The sequence below is a fragment of the Taeniopygia guttata genome, chromosome 3 (assembly GCF_048771995.1).
Source record: "Taeniopygia guttata chromosome 3, bTaeGut7.mat, whole genome shotgun sequence".
In the NCBI taxonomy this organism is placed as follows: domain Eukaryota; kingdom Metazoa; phylum Chordata; class Aves; order Passeriformes; family Estrildidae; genus Taeniopygia; species Taeniopygia guttata.
The window spans coordinates 76189705-76205148 of NC_133027.1; the positions used below are offsets into that span (position 1 = coordinate 76189705).

The 15444-nt window shown below is 36.6% G+C and overlaps 1 protein-coding gene across 50 annotated transcripts in view; it reads left to right on the plus strand.

The window, feature by feature from the left end:
* Positions 1-15444, plus strand: part of LOC115494396 (uncharacterized) — a 432669-nt gene that overhangs the window by 133969 nt on the left and 283256 nt on the right. For 38 of the 50 annotated variants that reach the window (XR_012054697.1, XR_012054698.1, XM_072926076.1 and 35 more), the window contains 3 exons: positions 2999-10278; positions 14288-14355; positions 14841-15050. The gene's annotated coding sequence lies outside the window, so the exon portion shown is untranslated. The remainder of the gene's footprint in view (positions 1-2998; positions 10279-14287; positions 14356-14840; positions 15051-15444) is intronic. The other 12 variants (XM_072926071.1, XM_072926103.1, XM_072926109.1 and 9 more) reach the window with 4 other exon arrangements.

A 15444-nucleotide genomic window follows, 5' to 3' on the forward strand; every position in this document is an offset into this window, starting at 1 on the left:
TAGATATACACCTTGGTTATAACTGTAAAATATGCAGGTTATGCATCATCTCCTTGAATATAAATTTTACTCTAGTAGGAAGAACCAGATTATGTGCCATTTCTTAACTGAGTCTGAGAGTTTTTTTGGTTTACAGGACTTTTGCTGCAGCTCTTCACAAAGGCAAAGTTATCTCTAAGCATCTTGTTGGCAGTACAATATACTTTGGTTTGTCAAAATCATTGCATACAGTGATTCTTATCCACTTCTGTAACAAAGCAGGATTTAAAATACTAACAGGTATTCTGCTTAGTGCTGTGTCTACGGTAGAATTTACTATTTTATGGGCAATGTGTAGCACTGATATCTGATTATATTTGCAGAATTTTGTTTGGTCTTTATCACGTGTTGAATTTATGGATGCTATTGAAGAGCTGCTTTATTTCACTATGAAGATTGATGATCCAGATCCCCAGTAGGTGTAATTCAGTACAGTTGAAGTCAGTGGAGCTTTATTGCTTTACAGAAAAATAGTTCTTGAAGTTTGAACCAGGATTTTCTTTGGTGCTGCAGGTATTTTACTTCTACCAAGGAAGCGACTAGTTTTTAATCACTGCTTTATCTCATCCATTGGAATATTCTACTAAAGGCTGTTTTCAGGTGTTACTCAGCCTTTTGATAATGTAATTTTAGAAAATATTAACTCAAATGTGTTGCTAAAAATAATACAATTTACGATGTTTTAATGCTAAAAGACTGTAAGACTAAATATTTTATTCATGATTCCAAAGTCAGTGATCATTGTTTTACTGGTTATTTCTAAATTTGATGTTTAGTTTGATAGTTCTATTTTTTAAATGTTGTGTTGTTAGTTTGACAGCATTTTTTTCTACATAAATAACAGCTTATAAAATAGATTATGTTTAGGAATTTAAAAATTTTAAAGAACTGTATATTATTCTGTTCATTTTCATAATTCTTCCTTCCTTGTTTCCATAAATTTTTGATTATTTATTTATTCAAGTAAAAGAAAGAAAACAATCAATAAACCCCCAGAACCAAAACAAACAAAAGTAAAAAACCCAACCAAATAATAATGAAAAACAAACCAAACCCCATCATTTTTAGGAAATGGGAGGGGAAGAATTCCTCCCCTTTTTCCTTTTCCTTTTTATTTTTTATGGGACAGATCTGATTCAGAAAGCACTTCGTATCTGTTTCCTATGTTGTTTTGGAATATTTGTTAACTGCTATGTGTAGACTTATGGGTGCTATAGCTTCATTTGAAAATGCCAGGAAGTTGAGATGAAGTCTTTTCCAGAATGAGCAAAATGTCTATAAAATTTGCTAAGCTTGATAACTGAGCAAATATTTTTACATACTCCTTGAGGCAAGTGATAATTAGAATTTGCAGAAATTTCTCTTCTTGAGGGGATTTTGCATGTGTGTGTGCTGTTACTGTTGGTAAAAGAACTCTAGGACATAAATAAATTTTCTTCTCAAATACAATGCCTTGAAGTTGAGAACGCAAAGCTCCAGTTTCCTGTTCTTTGGAGGAATTTAATTATGTATTGTGAATATTTTTGAATTGCACTTTCCTTGTAACCTGAAAAATCCTAAAATCCTGATAAGGGTGTTTTTGTGGTGTTTTTTTTTTTGTGTTTTTGTTTGTTTTTATTTATTTATTTATTTATTTTTAAATTTGGTTGGTAGATAGTTTGGTTTGGTTTGGCTTTTTTGGTTTGTTGGTTTGATAGGGGCTTTGTTTTGGGTTTTTTTGTTGTTTTTTTTTTTTTTTTTTTTGTTAGTTTTTTTCTTTGTTGTTGCTGGGGTGTTTTGGGTTATTTTTGTGTGTGTTTGTTTTTTTCCTCACCTTAGCTTTTCAAATAAACATCCTACAAAATATTTGTTTCGGAAACAAACCAAAAAACATCCTATATATTGCTTTCACCATAATTATACACCTAGATCAGTCACAGAGTTGCAAACATTCACTAGAGCAGTACTAGGCTGCTAAGATCTGTGCAGTTTGCACCCTGGAACAGTACCAGAAAGAATGCCACAAATACATTCAGCTAAAAAATTTCCAGGGATTCCTGAATCCAAATATGTAGAATAAACAGTAGTTAACGGAAACCAAATTTTGTGATGTGATTTGTCTAGTGGATTAAACTTTGCTGTTGGGAGACCTGAACTTTGTTTCCAGCTTGCTAGAGGGGAACATGACATCCACATTCTAGGAAAATGAGGTAGGAAGGATCCTGTGTGCCTCCTGTGTTGGGAAAATCACAGGATTTTTTTGGTTTTGCCTTTTCCAACAAGAATTTTGAGGTACACAGTCTACAATCCACAGTAGTAGAAACATTTAAAATTAATTTTCAAAATATGGTGTCATTCTTAACCATTTACCATATTTTAACTAACGGCCATTCTTATCAGAAGGAGCAGCCTCAGCAGCACTAGAAAGAGCTATGTGTCCTATCTGTACCTTTAGCTGTTCATGTAAAGTAAATATCACAGAGCAGTCACAGAATCATAGAATATTCTGGTTGGAAGGGACCAAAGGGATCACCAAGTCCAACTCTTAAATGAATGGCCCATTCAGGGAACAAACCCATGAGCTTGATGTTAGTAACACCATGCTCTAACCAAATGAGCTAAAGTCTTGATAGGACACACAAATGTGTAATGTGGCCTTGGAATGTATCTCAGCATGCTAATTAGCATGTGAAAATGTAAACTTTGTATAATTTATAGTTTTAATTTATAGCTCAATTTAATATTACAAGTAGCATTGCTGTAGCAAGCAGACAAAAGCTTTGGACCAAATATAATGTCTTCTACAAAAAGTCAAGCATAAAAGTGTGCTATGAAGAAGGTTACAATATAAGTACAAGACAATGTACTATGAATGCAGGAGGATAAGGGGTCAAAAGGAAGCAGTGAGAAAATATTGGTTAAAATGGTAATTGTGGTATTATAATAGCCTAATTATTGCTTTTAATATGCTTTGAAACAGGTGGAAATTTTGCAGTGGGGTATGAAAGAGAGTGAACCTGATTTATGGATGTTTTATGAAGAGCACCTAATTGATGAAGTAGGAAAAGCTGGAAAGAGATGCAGGTATGAGCGAACAAGTCACTGAACCACTTGGTGTTAATTATAGATGATATCTAAGGTGAGCCCTTTGTAGACCTGGGCAATAGAGGTAAGTAGTTTTATCTTTTATCCTTGTCTGGGCTTAACCCTAGCTGGCAATTAAAGTACCAGACAGCCACTTGCTAACTCCCCCCCACATCTGTGGGAGGAGAGTGATAAGGAAAAGGTAAAACTTGTGGCTAGAGAAGATAAATTTAATAACTGACACAAAATATAATAATGATAATAATAAGTATGCTGTTGCTTCTGCTATTACTAATAGTATCTGTAATGATAAGGAAACAGAGAAAGTAACAGGATTCTAGAGAAACAAGTGATCCACAGTCAGTTACTCACCACCTGCTGACTAATGCCCAGCCTGTCCCCAGTCAGCAATTGGCCCCACTTCAGGTTACTCCCCCAATTCATATACTAAGCATGCCCAGGTTTTTGTGCAGCTCCTCACTGGCAGAGCATAAGTTACAGAAAATCCTTGATTTAGGGTAATAACTAATTAGCAGCAACTAAAACATCAGTGTGTTATCAATATTATTCTCATACAAACCCCAAAACCACAGTACTGTAGCAGTTCCTAAGAAGAGAATGAGTTCTGTCCCAGCTGAAACCAGGATAATCCTGTAGAGAAGTCAGACCCCATCATGAGATTTGAAGTGGATAATAGCACAGCTAAAACTGTGATTTAAGAAAATTATCACTGTGTTTGTAAATAGGCAGGAAAGCATATTGGGTTAACCAAGGCCAGAGACAGGCAAGATGAGGGTATTAACTCTGTGGATGGTTTGGAAAGCAACACACTAGAGGTGACACCTATTCTCCAGTAGACATCACTGTATACATTTTAATTGCAAAAGAAGGTAAAATATTGTTTGGACAAACATACCATCTGAAAAGGAATGTTGATCTTTATAGATTTGCTTGTGATCAAAAAGAGTCCTTTGCACTACCATTGCATTTTAGACTTCTGCTCCAGATAGAGCTGCAAAAAATATGGGTTGTGAGATTTTTGTTTGTGGATTTTGTAGTTTCATTTTGTTTTGTTCTGTTTTAAATAGAGTTTTCTCTGTAACTGGTATTTTTACAGAAGTTTTCCCTGAGAGAGGATCTTGGGAAAATACCAGCTAAGGAAGTTCCACTGAACTCAGAAATATATATGAACTGTGTGAACTGCTCCTTTAGGATGTGTGTGTGGGAGGTAACTTTTCCAGCTGTGACAAGTTTAGTCCTGCTGGCTGGAGGAAAGGGAATACAATAGCTATGAGGCAAGGGAATGTTTCAGTAAAGCTGATTTAGGTGTATATAGCATGAAGCACCTAATGTAGATCACCATTGTTCAACAAAGAGGCACAACCTGCTCCTGTAACTTGGGGTCTGGCAAAAGAGAACTTTCTGCATATGCTCCCCTCTTCTGTCCCATTTCTCTGGCTCACAGAGGGATATGGACAAACAACTAGTTACTGCTGAATAAACAAAGGTGTGTGCAGCCTGCTAATTTCCAAGGAACAGCTTCCACGCACATGTCTTGCAGTGAAAAAGAAATAATTCACAGTAGTCTTACCATCAGTGGAAGAGGGCTGAGGGCTGGCTGAGCTGCTTTGTGTATATCAATGGCTGTGTGTTTACTGAAGAACCATGGACAGACTGTAAATGCCAATCTCAGTTTGCGACACACTCTGGCCAGGTGTGTTTTATGTGAGGCTCCCTCCTCGTCTTTCCTGCTGTCTGACTGTTCACTGCTCACTTTTGGCACAGCATGACACATGAATCTCTGCCTAGCCCTTTACCTTACAAGGGGAGAAACAGGTAGATTAGTGCAGTTAAGACTGGCTTATAGATACTATGTCTGTCCTCATCATGTGACAATAGATGTTGGGTAATTTCCTTCCTCCTTCTGTGCTTAATTGTCCCATATGTACAGTGCAGCTGATGAAGCCAAGCTCTTAAATATATTAAATTATATAATGTAACTCTTAACTATATAACTCTTAAATTCTTTAACTTAACTATATAACTCTTAAATTCTTTATCACCTGAAGATTTAAGAGTAGTAGACAGCTGCATTTTGCCCCTTTTTAGAGTTACCTTACAAGAGCACTGTTATTACACAACAGTGTGGAATAAGCAACTGGAAACAGGCACAGGTACTCTTACTGAATGTAAAAATACTACATTTCTCAAGGTATTTATATTTATCCTGTTGGAGGTATTTTACAAATCAGAAGAGAAGGGTCGGGCTTTTGAAACGTTATTAAATTAGGCAAAGTGCATTCTGCATTTGGATCACAACTTAGCTGATCTCATGTAATCAAATTAAAAAATACACAAAATACACTATAAATTCAACAGAACATATTTTTCTCTAAAGATAGTATATTTGGAACTAGAAAAATCACTTATTATTTGGAACACTTGTCAGTATCAGGAAGGAAAGCAATGAGCTACTTAAATCATAAGAAAAATAGTGCAATGCATTTATTTTGTCATAAATTGTCTAAAGTGTAGACAATTTCTAGTGATGGAAATTTAGAAAATACAGAAGAATAAATAAATTAAATGTATCAAAGAATTTGGGAGCCCAAACCTGAAGCACTTAGGCAAGACGAAGTCTTCTTGGATGATATCTCTGATCTTGTTGGAAGTTGGTGTCAATGCCAGAGATTAACTTGTTTTGGTTTAGCCCTTTGCTATGAGCAGGCGTTTCATTTACACTTCCAAAAATTTCTAATTTTTGAAGAAAATCCTCTGAATGTGAATGCCTTCTTTTCAAAGCTGATTGTGGATAAGATACCTATCCCTGAGTCAAAGGACCAGTGTAGTCTAAATGCCTTCGCTAAACTGATCCATTGATAAATTGATGTTTCTGTTCTTGTTGCCTATTTTTTTTTTTCTTTTCAGACTTGCTTCTTTTTGCCTTTTTTTCCCCCCATTTCTTTATCTAGTATAATTATTCAGACTGAATTCAACAGATAACATTCTGCCATGGAATGTTCTTTTTTTCTGTTGCTCATGATTCCTATGAATTTTCAGGTTTCAAAAACCCTAGATACTATATGGCTTCTCGTTACCACTTGCTCCTTAGATATCCAATAAAGGGGTACTCTCTTCTCTAATGCAGGCTTGCTACTTGAAATTTTGCCACGTGAACCTTTATTTTCCCTTGAGATGCTTTTTTCCAAAATTATTTTTTTCTTTAATAATTTTATCCTCAAAGGAAGAAATGTGCCTCTCCTCTTCCTTCAGTCTTTCTGTAACATTTCAGCTCCATGTTCAGGATATTTTTTTGACCTTTTATATCCCCTACATCTAATGACATTTGTTTCATCAGCTTTAGTAAAGATGAATGACCTTTTAACTCTTTAAAAAAAAGCAAATCCATTTTCATCTTTCTTTGCTCTCTTTTCTTGTTATAGAAGGAAGCTTTACTCTTTCCTTTTACTTGCTTTAAAGTCTCAGAGTGAAATCCTGGTCCTTATTAAGTTTAGGGAAAGATTTCTGCGGATGTAGTCGAGCCCAGAATCGACTACTGGTTTTATTGTGAAGGCAAAATTATTGCCCAAATTTTCAAGTAAAGAGTTAGTCTTTTTAGCCTTCTTTTTCCAAAATAGTAAACATGCAGATTTTAATATTTAGTCTTGGTAAATGGTGGTTCTATGCCTAGAAGAACAACTTCAGAGAAAGGTACTAATTGAGATTATCATTGGAGTTAGAAAAAACTGTTTCCTTATCAATTAAAAAAAAAAAAAGTTAAATATCAAAATCTAGCTCTTTATTCAGAATTGGGATGCACTTTAATTCTTTATGTAATAAAACATAACTAATTCATTAAAAGAAAGTGTGCCTGGGATGTATCAGATTTACACACAAAATCATGGTCTGCTTTTTATGGAGAACAGAGCAAGTCTCTGCTTCTGGAAAATAACCTGTCCAATTGGTTATTTTGGGATGTGGCAAGCTCCTACCAGAGAAAAAGATCAGCTGTGAAGTCAAAACCCAAGTAAAATGAGAGATTGGCTAAATAAGAGAGTGATGAAAAAAAAAAAAATTTTTCTGTGCTCTAACCACACTTCCTTTTTTTTTTTTAATTACAGAATATCAGTGGGTAACAGCTGAATGATCTGGCTCCTAAATTCTCTTTAGTTTAAAATTAAGGAAATTTATAGTTATCCTTGTTATAAGTTTGTATAGATTTAGCTCATTTTGATGGTTCTCAGATGAAATTTGTGGTTATCTTGCAGGGACTCTGACATTGACAAGTGGGAGAATTAATGTCTGTGTAACACTTAGCTGTGTATGAATCATGAAGGAATATTTTTGCTCTGATGTCACTGGGTAAAACATCTTTGGATCTGTATTTTGTTTCCCCCTGCTGTCTTATTTCCAAGTAAGATTGATAAATGCTAAGAAAAATGCCGCTTTTATAGAGAGTGTTTTAGGAGTTGTTAAAGTTAACAAACTTGGAAGAGTAAGACAAGTAAGTGCAGCATGTCCTGTTACATGATATCTACCTCTTCAAACGCATATTGTACATAGCAGCTCCCCATGCTTACAGAAAGCCATCTGCTCTTCAAATGCAGTTGTAAATAGATATAAGTCTTCTAGACCTAGAGTATGTACAGACTCCCACTGAACAATATTGATTCTATAGAAAGGAGGTTGACCTTGGAGCTGGGACCTGCAGGAGCCGGGGTTGTTGTTGTGCCCCGTGGGCTGTGAAGCTGATGGTATGCAGGAGTCCTTCTCTCTCTGTCCAAAGCTTGTGTTAATGGGTATTTCTGTCTGTTTCTTATCCTCCCTTTCAGCAGTTTGTAGTTATCTGGAAACTGAAGAAAACGGTCTTTTCCTGTACTTCAGTTTACCACCTTCAGTGGTCTCAAAAATAACAGCCAAATTCTCTTCTCAGCTATTAAGTAAAAAAGGGAACTCTTTGCAAAGCTTATTTGTGCTTTTGCTGCTTTCTAACAAATATAACCAAACATTGTAAATATTTTTCCTTGGTTCATTTAATATAAATAGAAAGTCCTGTAAAGGAGCGAATTTATCTAATAATATCTAACCAGGTAATGAGATCTTGATTCATTAATTTGTCCCTTGGCATCTTGGGCATATGAAGCAGCTCAACAAATTTTTTGTATTGGTAATTTATTCTGTGATGCTGTGTTTGATGGTGTTTATTTTTTTGATCAAATAGGATCTTTTCCCATATAATTCCTCATCTGCTAATAACAAGCATGGTCTATAACTCATGTTGACTTATCCTCATGAGAGACTTGCTCGCTTTCACTCCCAAGAGTAAATATTAAGATGACATATTATTAAGGAGTGTTAAATATTTAAATTTATTAGCAGATGGGACTTAATTTTTTTTTCTGCTCATCATAGAGTTGTTTATAGAAGTACAGCATTATTAAAAATTTGGTCATACTATAAAATATCTGGCTAAAATATGGCAAGAAAAGTCCACCTTCGGAAAGAATGTGCCAAGGCCCTTAGGGCTATACCACGGCTTTACTTTGATTCATCTGTGTTAATTAGCTGCTTCCTTATCCCACCTCTGAACCAAGCAGCAGATGTCATCCACCTTAATTCAGTTCCTCCAAAGAGTATGTACTACTGGAGTTGTGTCATTTCATTTTAAAAGGAGTTCTGGTACAGCCTCTATTAAAGACACAAAGCAGTGTTATCTCATTGATTCCAGTAGCCACCTCAGTATCCTTCTGCTAAATGGCAAGTAGAGAGCACAGGCTACCTGTGATTCATACCCTTGCAAAACCAGATGTACACATCCCTTTCCATTGTTTATATTAATATGGAGGTCCTACAGGGAGCTGCTTGCTCTTACTTTATGGTGCTGTCAGCGAGTGCAGTTTTGTGAGGGAAAATGAAGGGAAACACACTGCAGGGCTACATTAACCATGGATTTTCTCAAAGCAGATTCCAAGACCTCCTTGCTCAAATGCCTCCAAGCAGAGGAACGCCTTGTCTTTAGACACTGACTAGAAATTGGGGTGGGCATCAATATCAGTAAGGCACAGCGACCTCCAGATGCACTTGGGGAGCCTTGCTAGTCCCAGGATGCAAAATTGTGTTATCCAAAGGGCTGAGATAGCATGATCTTTGTCATGTAGCAAATCAGCTTTTGGAAGGTTCTGATCTCTTTGGCTTGTCACCATTTCTTGAACTTTTCATGGAGTGCTACAACTTTGTTCTTGTACCAAGGTGAACTGTGCACTTCCTGTGCACATCCGGTGCACCAGAAATTAGGCTGAGTGAACATAAATTACCTGAACATGTTGTCAGTCTTCCAAAGTGAGGAATATATATGAAGTATTTTTCTACTCTGAAACCCCAATTCTGCTAGAAGGAATAACTTCAAGGAAGAGTCATCCAGAGTAAAATCTTCTGGGCTGCAGTAAGTATGGAAGTGGACACCATGATCTTTTTTGACCTTAAACTCTGCAGAATTAAGTTGGTTTTGTGCAACCTATTTTTAAGGCCACCCTTCTGTAAAAGTTGCCACCACTGCCAACCCATTTGTGATTCTCCTGACAAGTTAAATGGATGAAGAAAAGGTGGTGAGTTGAAATCCGGTTTATTTTCTGAGTTCTGTGAGTGTCTAGGTATTATCCCATGTGTCCAAGAGAAGAATGTGTAGAATAATAGCACTGTATTTGGAAATACGATCATGTTTTCTGTCTTCCTCTATTTAATGTACATTGGCCATAGCTTTTCATTTACTTGCATTTAGGTCGTGCATTTAGGCATGCATCCTCCCTGGATTACATTCTCCAAAGCTAGCAGGCTGCATTGCTCCATTGATTTCAGTGGAGTTATGACTATTTATGCATCAGTCATGTATAGGAAAGCATAATGAAGGGTTCATTCAAAACCAGAATTGAATATCTTGCAATCCATCCTCACCCTCTGCCCTCAAGAATAAAATAGAAATAATTTAATAGATAATTTTTTCTTTTTTTTTTTTTTCTTTTTTTCCCAGAATACTGAAAATGTGTCTTGCTCTGGGATAGATGATTTGGGTTTAGTGCAAAATTTTCACTGCCTGTTTGCCATTTTTCCTCATACCTGCTGTCGGAAATGCATCAGGAAACACAAGCGAGTCTAACTGACAGCTCTGTGGAGGCGAAGGTAGGCTGTGACCTGAAATGAAGATTTCTCTCATAATGAGAAACAGCTGAAAGATTATGTATATAGAGCTACTAAAATAGATTCCCTGGATCTTTTTCATAAACCAGCAGATGGTAGCAGAGTCTACAGATCTCAGAGAAGGCAAATGTACCTTACTGTAACTACCCTCATTCACTTGCCATTAATCTTTACTTGTCAGCCTCTTGAGTGCCTTCTGTAGTGCTGACCCTGAAATTGCATCATTTAATTTGTAATCATGTATTGCCAACATTTCCCCTTTCTATCACATATCAGCTGGATTAATTCTGTTGTGCTGTGGACCACTGATAGCGACAAGCAACCCTCTGTAGAAAAAAGATATTCATAAAATGGAAGAGAGACAATAAGAAAGTCTGATTTGCTGCATAAAAAGGGGTGAGGGAAGGAGGAAATGAGAGAAAAGAGATGTGTGGCCATGGATTTGTTTGTCTGTCTTCTTTCACCCATCCCTTGAAGTCTAAATGGCTTGATACTATTATTTAAGAGTTGCCAGAGTGCTCCTTCCATAGCATAAAAAAGCAAACAAAACACAGGTTCTGTTTATGGAGTCTCTTACTTGAACAGTGGTGCTGCATATAGAAATAAGCCAGAAGAGTATGCTTTCTGAATTGAAGCCAGCATGTATAATGAATGTGTGAGTATTTCTAATTAAATGGGATTCATGGTGTGTTTCTGAGAGAGGATTTGAAAGGGGAGGCTGAATGCTGTACCTCGTGAAGAGGGAGAGAGACCTAGTGTCTTTGGTGGCTGATGTATTTTTGCCTGCTCTTCTTGTGACTATGCCCAAGGATGGCAGGGCTCAAAAGTTCAAACATAGTCAACAGTTAGTCATGTTGAAAGTGTTGTTGAGATGTGAGTTACATGCTGTGACCCTGCCTGCAGTGACTGGTGAAAAATTGCTTTCAGGAGACACTGAAAGACCAAAGAATCCAACATGCCAAAATGATTAAGTCAGATGTACCATTCTATCCACTGATCCACTTTTTCCTCTGAAGAAGTAGCCGTAGGATAATGAAACAAAACTGCATCTATAGAGAGAGAGTATTAAAACCAGCATGCCTGCATAAAGGATGCAAAGTGTTCTGTACTAATTTGGTTTCCATCATGCTGGAATTATCTCCTCTGTGGCCCTGGGAAAAAAAAAAAAAATACAAGATTTCCTCTTACATCATTCACACTGACCTTAGTGAGACTCCCGAAAATCCTTTTCTTTTTAGAGTTGTTATAACATCCACAGGCTCTAGATGGTACTATGCAATTGCTCTATTGGGTCTTGCCTTTTGTGTTGGCTCCTTACCTTTTTTTGGCTTCTACAAAATGTAGTGAAAGCAGAGCAGAAAAATTAAATCAGCAAGAAACCTACCAAATAACACATAAAAAGGTCATAGATTTTTGTTTCAGACTCTGTATTTAGATTAGCTTTCTTGTATAATGGGATAGATGTTCTAACAGTGCTTAACACATTAGATTCTGGTATTAATGAGTTATGCTGTATTGAGCCAGTGTTTTCTTTACATTTACTGACATGAAAAGAGAGAAAAATAATGTAGGGTTTCCAAAGAGTCCTAAGTTTTTTGCTCACTGTGGTTTGTGTGTACAGCGTGCATGAACATCTGTGCATTCCTCTGACAGTCCCATGGGGACACCCAAAGATAACAGCTCTCTGTCACTCAGGCGACAGGGTCCTACGTGCAAAAGTGGGAAGAGCAATCACACCCCCCAAAAAAAAAATCTAACAGCAGAAATTATCTATACACAATTTCTCATGAGCTCTTAAGGAGTGCCTCACTGAGTTCAGAGACATAGTAGAATAAACAGCTATTTTCTACAGAGCTGCATTAAAATATATCTGAGTACATAATAAATGCTGTAATATGGATTTTTCAGACTGCTAAAGAAAAATAAAATACAAGCCCTAACGCATGTGCTTCCCTTGACATTTCAAAAGTAATTCAAAATTAAGTTGTCCTGTGAAACTCTTCACAATATAATTGCACTAGAACTCCATGAAACTCCAGTTGATAAAATAAGTGAATCACAATTGATACACTTTATTGTCCATATCGTATCTTACCAGATTTCTGGCACTTATTAGTCTTAGATGAGCTCCTTTTTATTCTTTATCTACAGTTGTTAAAGAACCTGCAATTTCTGACAATCAGACAAAAGTACAAATTTTAGCCTGACCCCACCAAAATGAAGACACCCAAATCAAAGAAGAAAATTCAAGGAGTAATTCAATTTTTTCCACAGAAAGTCCTACTAGGAATTAGGTATGCATGTCATAAGGCTAGTCCATGAATAATGAGGGAAGAGGAATGTTTATTTGAGACAAGTAAGTGCCTGTGATTATGTTAATATAATATGAACATTAACATTTTCTTTAATTGTCTTTTCTAATTTCATGGGTGGGCAAAAGGCAATACTTGCTCGCTGTCAATGGTTTCTGGAAGCAGGTGATATACTTTTCCAGCAATGTGGGAAAAGGCTTCCATACGAATAAACCCAGTCCTCTTCTATCTTCATCTCATGAGCATTGACTACATACTCCACACTTGCAAGTTCTGTTGATTTTATACTTACCTATAGGTGTAATATTTGGGAGCCTTCCAGCACTCTTTTAGAAAATGTAAGTAAACAGCTGCCATTGTTTCTCCAAGGAGTAGATGTGTGTTCAGTGTAATACCCAGGTTTCTGGTGTATGCAGAGATGTACTTGTAGCTGGAAGATAGCCTGTCCTTTATCCCTTCTATTCTGCCTTGCTTCCCTCCACCCTTGACTTCCTCAGCTGAAGCAGTGGCAATAAATATCCTACTATCTTAGAGCAGGTATAATTATTTTCCTTCTTCCTCAAGCAGTCTGAAGGCAACTTTTGATAGTTTTGCTTTGGTTCATTCTTTGTCATTATGAAATATCTGCGTGAAAAAGTTGTGCACAAAATCTTTTCCATTTTTCGGGTTTATTAAAAAAATAAAGCTTGAATTTTGACTAAAAACTCAAAAATCAAAAAATTTTCAGGAAATAGCATGTAAGCAAGGGAACATGCTAAAAACTCCCAGAAACTTAGAGGAAAATGAAAATGTAATGTCTTCCTAGGTACATGTGTGGGCACCAGCTCAACAGCTGTTCAGTTGAGGAATGAAGTGGCTGAATGTACCAGCTTTGTTGCATACTGTGGGTGTTTGAACTGTCCTAAATCACATGCAACCAAGAAAAAACCTGACTAAATCATTCCTCTTCCAGATTTTGGCATGGACTTTGCTGGGTGGCTGCGTCTTGCTCTAACTGCAGCAAACAGAAAAGTTGTTGATCAGAGCTGCAAATGATGATCAGTATTAGGTGGTTGCCAAACATCAGCATATGAATTTGTTTGATTCCAGATGCCTAACTTTGAAGGGAGTGATAAAGAAACAAGGAATTAAATGGGCTGAAAGAACTAAAACTGACAATTACTCGAGGTGAAAATGTAAACACTTGTAAGAGCTGTTAAAAGCAAGAGAAAAAAAAAATTCACGGTCATATTAAAAGTGCAGTAAATGAGTTTCTTCACATTCTTTGAGTTTGAAAATGCCATTGAATTAAACTTTACCTACTGAAGCAGAAGAATATTGTTTAATCTTTCAAGGGAGACATGTTTGATGCTGCTGTCATCAAACCCCAGCTATAATAATTTAATCTGTGTTCAAGGCTTTTGCAGTTCAGTTTGGTAATTTCAGAAACAATGTTTAGTTTGCATTTGATAACAAAATAATCATACTTTTGTGCCATGAACACAGATTTTATCTGGAAGTTTACATATGATTATAGATGTGTGTACGTGTATTCTATCCATATATTCATGCAGGGAAAAACTAACTTTATTCCATATATTTAATATTTTAAAGAATGACTCAAGTTAGTGGTATCATTTAATATGTTTAATGCTCTTCTGTATGTGAAGAGTTATTAATGTCCATTCTTTTCTGCACAGATATGAAATCTTGGAACTGTCATACTGGATCCAAAGTGCAGTCTACTTGATTTTCCTTCCCACTCCTGGTAAATATGGAATGCTCCAGAGAAAAATGGATTAAATTCTATCCATACCATTGTAAAAAAATGTGAATTCTTAACATTAATGCAAACCCTGAAGCACACTCTCATGTCTTAGTTCAAAACTCTAACAATAAACTCTTTGAAGCAGGAATGGTCTTATTAACCATGCTAATACCCCTTCCACAGGATCACAGAGATTAAGGATGTAGGAGGTGAAAGGTGTTGTGAGTCATCCTTTCCATCCTCCAGGTGGATGTATGTACAGAGGTTCCTGGAAACAAGGCAAGAAAAGAAATAAATTTTACAACCTCTAAGGTGAAAATTTATTTTAGGGCTTTGCTAGTCAAGACTCTGCAGGTGATGATGTTATAATAACAAAATGAAAATATTTGACAGTTGGAGGAAATCATGAAATAAACAGTAGGACTGGTTTCATGGTGATTTTATAATTTATTTATTCGTTTTATTTATTGATTTGTTTTCCACAGGCACACAAAATTGCTTCTCTTTTCACCAACCATCTTGAGTCTTCCAGTGTGTCATAGAGGAGAAAGGGGAGTAAAACTCTTAATGGCTGCTCCTCAGTAAAAGTGACTGGAGCCATTGAAAATGGTGGTGTCGAGGTGTTGCCCACTGTCCTTTGCCCGGTGCTACTGCCCTAGGAAATTTGGAAAGGGATATGAGTTGCAACTTGGAAGGTACCATGTTACAGCCTGGAGTATTGTTTTCTGTCTATAATGAAGTATGTTGTTTGGGCATGACAGTCTCTAAATTCATCCTTCCTCAGGACCACCATGTAAAGCTTTAGACTATTTGTCATGGAGAATACTGGGTTTGAATGGGTTGGAAAAAGCTGGAGAGTTGGTAGTGCCATGTGAGGAAGGAGTTACTAACAGATGTTTGCGGCCCTAAGGGTCTGCAGCCTTTAGGGAGCAAGGAAAAGCTGAGCAGAGTAAAGCAGTCCCTGAAGCTCTTCAGCAAGTCTCTAGTTTTCTTTTACCACATACTTAATCCCTTTGAAGAACTAAGATTCTGCATAGACCTTCATTGCCAAACTCATTATTTCAAGTTTGCAGTTTATGCCTGTATTTA